General features: G+C 39.2%; 1 pseudogene; it reads left to right on the top strand.

Moving 5' to 3' along the window:
• Positions 1–2,153: 2,153 nt before the first annotated feature.
• LOC118586499 lies at positions 2,154–2,341 on the top strand (annotated as a pseudogene).
• Positions 2,342–9,806: the final 7,465 nt, after the last annotated feature.

The following is a 9,806-nucleotide window of genomic DNA, read 5'->3' on the forward strand; positions in this document are numbered from 1 at the left end:
ACCAGGCTGAGCTCCGGGAATCCAATTGATGAGAGAGAGGAGAGATACTGCATTTGAGAGACTTGGGTATCATGATGGGAGGATGTGCAGAGATGACTGGTCACACTAGTGGAAGCCCATGAACTGCGGACTGTTGGCTGTGGAACCCCCATGGAACTGGACTAGGTCCTCTGGACACGGAAGACGGTTGTTTGGCTTAAACTGTTTGGGGGGCACCCAGGCAGGGGGATCAGGATCTGTCTATGAGCAGGCTCTGGAATCCAGTGCCTGTGGTGTGACACCTTTCACAGCCTTGGTGCAGTGGGAAGGGGCTTGGACCTGCCTAGACTCAGTGCGCTGGGCTCTGCTGACTCTCCATGGGAGACCTTGATTTGGGGGATGTGGGGATGCAGGGTGGCTAGGGAAGGAGGGCTGAGGGGTGGAATGTGGGTGGAGGGGGGGTCTGTGGATAGCATGTGGAGTGAGTAAAAAATTTCTTAATAAAGAAAAATGAAAAATAACATATTCACCTTCTTCTAGCAGTTTACATTTGTCAATATAAATGGGTTAAAACATCACTTTCAATATATATGTACATATATATGGATATGAATTTTGAGAAATCCACAATTTTCACTTTATTAAACAATAAATGAAATCATTTGATTTATTTCAGCTTTAAGTTTTTAATTTATACAATATACATCTTTAATTCCCTCTTATCTATTAAATTTGTAAAATCTTGCTTCTTCTTTCCTTGTTCCCCCTTCCTCTTACATTCAAGCTCTCCTGTTTTCATGAAGTCTCAACAATATAACTGATGAGGCCTGACCTATGACAATAACAGTTGTTATGCCAACACTAATGGGGAAACCTCATGGGCTCACAGCCCTAGATGAATAGCTACAGGCAATTAATGAATGTGGAGAGTGAGAACCAGTCTTCTCCAGGGATGAGCTACTTAATTGGTTATCCAATAATGAAATGGTCAGCACTAAACAAATATACAGGTGAGCAATACTAAATGGACTCAGCATGTTTTATATATATATTATATGTGTGTGTGTGTGTGTGTGTATACATGTAACAATAATAATTAGAGGAAAACAATAAAGACAATACAGAAAAATTAAAGGAGTTTAAAGTGAAAGATGATTTCCCTTATTATTGCCAATCTGTCAATTATATTCTCCTATAATTTTATGCTATGAGATATTGCAATTGGTATTATTGCAACCAGTATTTTTCAGTATAATTTTTAGCCATATATATGTATATATACATACATAAATACAAAAAATGGCAAAAGTGTTCATATATATTTCTTCCAGCTTTTTAAATACAAGCCATCCCATCTAATCCTCTGTGGGAGTTCTCTGTGAACAATAAGGCTGGCAGAGTAACAGTCAGTGAGACACAAGAAAGAAATCCTGTACAGCACGAATCAGTAGCTGGTGTTAGTTCAAATTCCAAGTCTGATAACAGGCAGTTTATTTTAGCCATATTAAAAGTACAGTATAATTTATATAACAGTCAGTTTATTATAGCCATATTAAAGTACAGTATAATTTTGAGGAAAGGAATTTTTAGTGACAAATAACTTAATCCCTTGTGCACAATATAGCTTAAGGTATAACTACATCAAAACACTTTGTAAAGTATTTGTTATCTTTTCCATAAAGATGGATTCTATAGGTTGACCAAAAAACAGTGCTCAAGATAAGAGTCTAGAGAGAATGACTGGGACAAGTATAAAAGTCTGGGTGCGAGGTCAGGTGTGGCCCAGCCATACAGATAACAAAGAGGTCACCTGGGTTCTGTTACATTTGTGAAGTACATGTGACATGTTCCACAAAGATAGGTTTTATTCCCTGAGTAACAGTGCTCAAGAAAAGGTTCTAGGGGAAATGACTGAAAAAAGCACAAAGTCTGGGAGAGGCAGTTGTGGTCTTGCTCTACAGATAGCACAGGGGCCACCCACACTATTAGCCACTTCCAGTTCCAGCCTTCTGTGTAGAAAGTAGGTTACACATCTCTTGTTAAAGAGACATCTCCTCATGTTTAACATTCATGGCTTCCCTAGTGCTATCTGTGAGTGCAGAGACCTTTGTGCTTCCAACAATCTTTGGGGTTTTGTTGTAAAACTAACAGTGGTTCTCTGAAACTATGGACATATACTTACCTGGCAGGGGAGATAGCATGATCATAAAGGTGGTTTTTCCCTGGGCAAGGCTTATCCACAATGTTCACAACTCTTTGAAGCATGTTAGCAAAATGAATACAACTGTCTTTTTCCTTCCTCACTGTTTCACAGACAGTAAAATTTATGCTTAGGACAGATTTTAGTAGCCTCAGTATGTTAGTTTGTTTTTCTTAACTGTCTTTATTGAAAGGAAAACCTTCACCTTCTCTCTTGTAGGAATACTTTATGGATTGTCTCTGTCACTCTCAAATTCCCCAAATTATCACTGTCACCCTTTGGTGATATTACACAGTAGGAGAGCTACTTGAACACAGTCAGTCACAGTGAGACAGTCCATTTGGTGACAGAGGTAGCTGCTGAGTGATCAATGGGTAGGTATCTTATACGGTGTGGACATCATGAATAAAGGGATGATTCATATTGTTGATGAGCCGGAGCAGCATGTTGTGACACTTCAACACCATTCTCAAAATGTCAAAAAATATTAAAATTTGGAATTGTTTACTTCCAGAATTTTTATATTATTAACTATAAATATTAGACTGTGGTTAGTTTCAGAAAAATAGAACAATGGAAATCAAAATTGTCATTATAATATATAATAACAGGCAGGCATTTTTCTGTATGGAATTTATGAGGCACAGAGAATTTTTCTTTTACTACCATGTACATAGGTGCCAACTTACAAAGCACATGGCTTTATATCAAAGGGACTCACATACACTTAATATTTAGGTGTGTTTAACAAATATAAAATACTAGGTCCTGTTCAAGTCTTTAATGACTTCTATCAGCATGCATAGTGCATCTATTTTTTTATTTAAATTTTTTCTTTCCTTTTATTTACCAACCCATGTTTCACCTCCCTCCCCTTCTACTGCCCCCCCTCTTCCAAGCTCATCCCCTCCTCATAGAGGGTAAGGCCTCCTTGGATAGTCAACACAGGCTGGCATACCAAGTTGGGGCTGGACCTAGCCCCTCCTCCTTGCACCAAGGCTGATTAAGGCATTGCACCACAGGGAATGGGTCTAAAAGGCCAATTCATGTACCTGGGATAAGTCCTGGTCCCATTGCTGGGGGACTCACAAACACATCAAGCCATGCAACTTTCACCCAAATTCAGAGGGCCTAGTATGCCCCCATGCAGACTTCCCAGCTATTAGTCCAGAGTCCATGAGCTCCCCCTAGCTTGGATCAGCCATCTCTGTGGCTTTGCCCATCATGATTCTGAATCCCTTTGCTCTTATAATCCTTCCTTTCTCTCTTCAACTGAACTTCAGGATCTTGGCCAAGTGCTTGACTTTGGGTCTCTTCATCTGTTTCCTTCAGCCACCGGATGTAGATTCTATGATGACAATTAGGATAGGCACCAATCTGAGTGCAGGGGAAGGCTAGTTCAAGCACCTTCTTCACTATTGCTATGAAGCTTAGCAGAGGACAATCTTGTGAGTTCCTGGGGATTTCTATATCTACAGATTTCTCCCCTCCGCTTAATGGTACACTCTGTCAAGAAATCTCTTTCATTGCTCTCCCTCCCTTTTTCTTCCCCAACTTGGCCATCTCAAGGCTTCATGTTCCCACCTCCCATTCCCTCCCCTCCTTCCTATTTACCCAGATCTTAGTGCACCTTTATAAGGGAGGAGAAGTACTAGTTTAAAAATATAACAATAGCAAAAGACAATTCCACCCGCAGATGTATCTATGAACCAATCTGTCTAGAAAATTTCTCAGTTGAGGCTCTTCTGACAGGTAGGCTATGTCAAGTTGACAAAGTTAACTAGTAGGACACTAACTACAAAAAGGATACATATTCAATGCCATAAAAATAAAGATCTGGAAGATGTTAGTAAACTTACTCTAACAACAAGATACGAACCCACAGTCCCTTGATCAATAGACATCTGTGCTCAATATGCACATATACTCTTCCAGGACACTTCATACACTTCTTGCATATCTACCTTCCCATAGCCGATGGTCTGTTAACAAAAGCAGTCTCTCCTCAGATCAAAATTTCCTTCATTTTTTTTGCTTTTGGAAAATAGCATTTGAAATGCCCTCAGTCATTAGAGATGCAAGTAGATGAACAACTGGATTCTGAACTACTGTTGGTTATACCACTGACACTTTTGCATTTTAATAAGCTGGGACACAACCAGAATCTGGTAGTATAAGAGAGTAGAAATTCTATGTCCAAGGAGGGTTTTCTGTGGATTTTCTGGATGTGAAAATAATAACTGCTAACCCCATGGTTGTGAGGAGAAAGACCACCGACCCAAATGATGGCCAAATTTTTGTGTGTGTGTGTAAACATCACAACTGAGCTGGGTGGTGGTGGTGCACACCTTTAATCCTAGCACTTGGGAGGCAGAGCCAGGAGGATCTCTGTGAGTTCAAGGCTAGCCTTGGCTACCAAGTGAGTTCCAGAAAAAGGTGCAAAGCTACACAGAGAAACCCTGTCACAAACAAACAAACAAACAAACAAAAATCACAGCTGAATTCATGTGTGTTTTCCCCTTAAGTTAGGGTTCATGAGACCAGCCTGAACCAATTTTTCAACTTCTTTTTACACGGAAAAACCCATAGGGTGAGTGATTTTGCACATAAACATGGTTATAGAAATAGACTGTAAGCATAACAAGGTGGTCTTAACAACCTCATGAAGCAAGAGCATGGTTGCTGTTTCCTGGAATGGGAAATGTGGAACCATTTGTAGTTAAGGTTACAGGTGGGGCACAGCCCCAGTCCTTGAGAAACAGGGATTGACTATAAACGGGAGTGAACATAGTTTGGATTTCCTATATGATGGCTTTTAAGCCCAAGATAGTGGCAGGCTGGTTATCATAACACTGTGGGGTGCACCATCCCTAGGCAAATGATCATGAGCTATGTAAAAAAGTTAATGCAGCTTGAGCCCATGAATGAGCCTCAGTCTAGAGGGAGATTTCTTCTACTTCCTCAATGATGGAAGGTGACCTAGAAGTTTCAGCCAAATAAATTGTTTTCTCCCCTAATATAATACATATTAGGAATATATAATATAATAATATATTATATATACATATATATGTATATATATAATTTCCCTTAAAAAAGAATTCAAGTAAGGAACTAATACTTTTAACAAATGAACATAGCTTTGAAGATAGGAGAATATGATGAGGAAAAAATGTATTTCCTTAGAGAAAACACCCCCAGCTTGAGTTCTGACAGTTTGTTCATAGGACTTATTGGGATAAAGTATGCTTACAACAACTTTTTTTTTTTCTCTCATGTAATTGGCATGTAGAAGCACTGCAGCTTCATTATTAACCTGATGTGGAGAATTAGTGAAATAGTTACAAAGGGGATTTTATTTATATTTTTTAAAAGGTCACATTAGCAAATTTCTGGAGAATACTTTGGGCTGAAGGGTGAAAGGGGGCATATGATGAATGACATGGTGGAAATTTAGGTGAGAGAACAGGGTAATAGAGGTTGAAAACCTCATACCAAAGTGATAGTATTAGGCCAGGTACTAAATGATTTCAGAGAAGTAGAGAGAACATTCCTTTAGACATGTTTCAGTTGGCTGCACCTGAATCTACTGCTGTTTCAGCCAATAATTGTGGCTCAGTTACCAGACTGCTTCTCAGCCAGAAGCTGGGCAGGACTTTTACTTCTGGCTGTATCTGCCACCAAATGCAGTTTTCAACCAAATTTCTGTCATTCTATGTATCAATAAAACCCAGGAGTCAGAGCCTGGGGTGAAAACCTGTTAGTTCCAAGAGGTTGAAAAGCAACTACCTGATCTTCCCTCTTCACTAGAGTCTCAATTGAGAGTGTCTTTACACTCTGCTAAACCAAAAAAGACCACCATACTCAATGTCCCCTCCTACTACTTCCTGTGCATCTCTCTATCCTTCCAGACTCCCTTTGACTCTATGATTACTTTCCGACAAGTAGTTACTGGCCCCACGTCCTTATCCAAAGTTGATTTTATTTAATTAAAGCAAATGTAAACCCGGGTTTCATAGTGTGATAGAAAATCCTGCAATGCCTCTGTGTGTGTGTGTGTGTGTGTGTGTGTGTGTGTGTGTGTGTGTGTGTGTCTATGTGTGTGTTTAGTGGATATACCTAGTCACATGAGTATGTGCACATTTGTGTATAGGTTTGAGTGTTGGTGTGTGCATATACATGTGGAAGACAGAGATTAGCATCCTATGATTTTCTTTGATCACTTCCCAACTATTTTATTTTAGTTTTTTTAAATATAGATTTTAAAAATTTGTACTATTTTTCCCTTAGGAATTCCATACATTGATACAATGAAACATGACATCATCTCCACTTTCCTCCTAACTCCCTCTAAATCCCATCTATCATGATCCTCTTCCAATTTCATGCTTTCTCTCTCTCTTTCTCATTTCTTAAATTAAATCACTAAGTCCAGTCAGTACTGCATATATGTATTTGTGTTCAGGGTCATCAGTTGTCATGTGGGCGATCTAACAGTGGCCACAGATTCAGAAAAGAGTGAATCTCTTTTCTCCAGCAGCTGTCAACTGGTCATAGCTCCTCAGTAAGATGGAGCCTGCTGATCACCTTTATCATCGACATTGTTTTGCCTGGACTGATCTTATGCTAGTCTAGGGCAGGCAAACACAGGTGCTGTGAGTTCATGAATGAAATATCTGCTTTAAGTCCATGAGTTTACTTTTCAGACACTCCTTTCTGTCATCCAGCTTATCCACTCTTTGTGCTTCTTTATCAACCATGTTCCATGTGCCTTTGTTTGGTAGTTGGGTAAGGCTGAGAAGTATTATCCATTCAGGGCTGAGAAATCAATCTAATGTTCTCAGCACTGTAACCAGTAATGTATTGTAATATTAATTAAAACCCATTTGAAAAACCAAAACAGAACAATAGTAACAACAAAAACAGAAACAAACAAAAACATTTCTCCAACTAAGGTCAAGGGCAGCCCATGTCTCTGGATATAAGCAAATATTTGGAAGGGAATTTGATCTTGTGAACATTGAGCAAAATAACAGTAACAGATTCTAGCTTAGGGCCTATGATCTTCCAAATCACAGGCTTTCAATGTAATGCATGAAATTCCTTACCATGGAGAAAGTCTTAACTATAAGCAGAAAGCAACTAAGTTGCCAAGCTATTGCACCAGTAGACACCTGTTGATTGGCAGATCGATATTATAGTATAAGCCACCCATCACTACATAAGATCATTAATGTCTTTTCTTCAAAGCAGTTTGCATAAGACCCTCAGACACTGGAAATTTCTTGGTCTGTTTGATATTGATTTGTTTTGATGTCCTGCAGCCAAGGTTTATAATGTCTTCAGCAATGGAGTCTTGCTATGTAATTATGTTGAGTTACCAAGGGCAATGATAATGGCCCATATTGTTTTGAGGTTTCTAGGACCTCCTTGACCAATAATTCCTAGGAATGTAGCCATGACTTGTATTGAGATTTTCATTAAATATAATCCATGTGTTGTAAAATCATACAACCATACATTGCTAGTCATTCCATTCCAGTTCTTATTTTGGATGGCTGTACTTAGAAAATATCAACTACCAGGTTTCCATAAGTAATGATCATGTATTCTTGTTTTTTGCTGTTGTTGTTTTTTTTTTTTTTTTTTTAGCTGAGGATCAAACCCAGGGCCTTACACTAAATCCCCAACCCGATCATGTATTTTTAGTTGTGGCTAATCCACTAATTTCTTTACCACACTGCATCCCCACTTAGTAATTTAACTAGCAATATGGTTCCTGATTCTCCTAATCACTCATATTCTACTATCACTTCAAATACAATCTGCTTCAATTTGTAGGCACAGTTCAAAGACATTCTGAATACAACTTTGGCAGCACAGGAAATAAGACCAACAATCAACCAATGGAATTTCATGGGGCTCAAAAGCTTCTTTACTGCAAAGGTAACTAGGAATAAAGTGACTAGGAAGCGCGCGCACACACACACACACACACACACACACACACACACACACACAATTATACATATGCACACTTTGGAGGTAGATCTTTGCCAGCTAGTCTTCTGACTGAAGAGTGCTATCTAGATTACCTTCCTTATCTGTGATGCAGGATCTCAGGACACAAATTCAACCAGACTTTATGGCTGCCCATTGAGCTTCAGGGAGTTACCCATCTTTGGCACCTCCCATGGTTATATTTATGTTCTGATAGGCCTGGCTTTTTTCATGTGTTCTGTAGATAGAAACATAGGTTATTGTGTTTTGCATCAGAAGATTGGATCTGTGAGCCATCTCCTCACCTCAAGAGAGGTGTGCTCCTAATTAAATTAAGAAAACCCATTGAGACAAGCATGAAATGCTTGGAATCATTGGATTGGGGATGGCAGACAAAGGCTTTGATAGCTTTCTCAGGCAAAAAGGATGCTTTGTCTATGTTCCATTGTTGTGTTGTTGTAGTCTCAGAAATGATAGTTACTTTGGTTTTGAATTATAAAGTTAGGGTTATAACCTTAACACTTTAAGATGGCTTCATAAAAGGAAAAAAATAGTCATTAATTAAGAAATCTTGCAAAAGCAGTCACATGGACAATTTCTTCAGACTAACAATCAAAAGCACTTTAGTAAACCTAGTTACAAATTCAAGAAATAATCTTGGAATTTCTTCTCTGCTTCAGGCAATGTGGAAAGAATTATTTCCAGTAACAAAGAAAACAACTATAGTTCAGTTCTTATTGAACTTACACAGCTATGCATGTATGTGCAAGCACACGTGTGTGTGTCTGTGTGTGTGTGTGTGTGTGTGTGTGTGTGTGACAGACATAGAGGAGAAAGAGACAGACAGAGAGAGACAAAGAGAGAGAGAGAGAGAGAGAGAGAGAGAGAGAGAGAGAGAGAGAGAGAAAGAAAGAGAAAGAGAGAGAGAGTTGGTGATATATTATGTCGCCCAAATACTGTACAACCTAATAAAGCTTATCTGATGATCAGAGGAAAAAGCAAGCCACTATATTAAACATAGAAGCCAGTCAATAGTAGTACATGCCTTTAATCCTAGCATTCAGGAGTCAGAGATCCATCTGGATCTCTGTGAGCTCAAGGCCACACTGGGAACACAGCCAGCGTGATAGCACATGCCTTAAATTCCAACACTAGTTAGCCATAAATGTCGGGAGGTCTGGACAGACAGACAGACAGGAAGTGATGAAGTTAACCTGGCTGAGAGGAAATGAGATGGCAGAACAGAAAGGCATATAGATGTGGGTAATAGGAAGTAAGTCTCTTTGGAGACTGAAGTGTCAGTGAGGTGAAGTTGGCTGTGGCTTGTTTTATTTCTCTGATCTCTCAGTTTTTCACCCCAATATCCGGCTCCAGGATTTTACTAATAAGACCATTTAGCAATTCTTCTTACATTTGGTGACCAGATGTGGTGGCAAGACTTTCTACCTAAAACCTGAGAAAGCTTTATAAAAGGGTTATCAAACAGAGCTAAAAAGAGCTTCCTAAATGTGTCTCTTAGGCAATCCATGAGCTGTATTATGGCAGTTTTGCTGTGTGCAGGCTTGAGCTACAGCATGGCAGATTCCCACCAATGTACACAGAGGTTTCTCCAAGCCATACAAATTTA

The sequence above is a fragment of the Onychomys torridus genome, chromosome 6, assembly GCF_903995425.1.
Source record: "Onychomys torridus chromosome 6, mOncTor1.1, whole genome shotgun sequence".
Taxonomy (NCBI): Eukaryota; Metazoa; Chordata; class Mammalia; order Rodentia; family Cricetidae; genus Onychomys; species Onychomys torridus.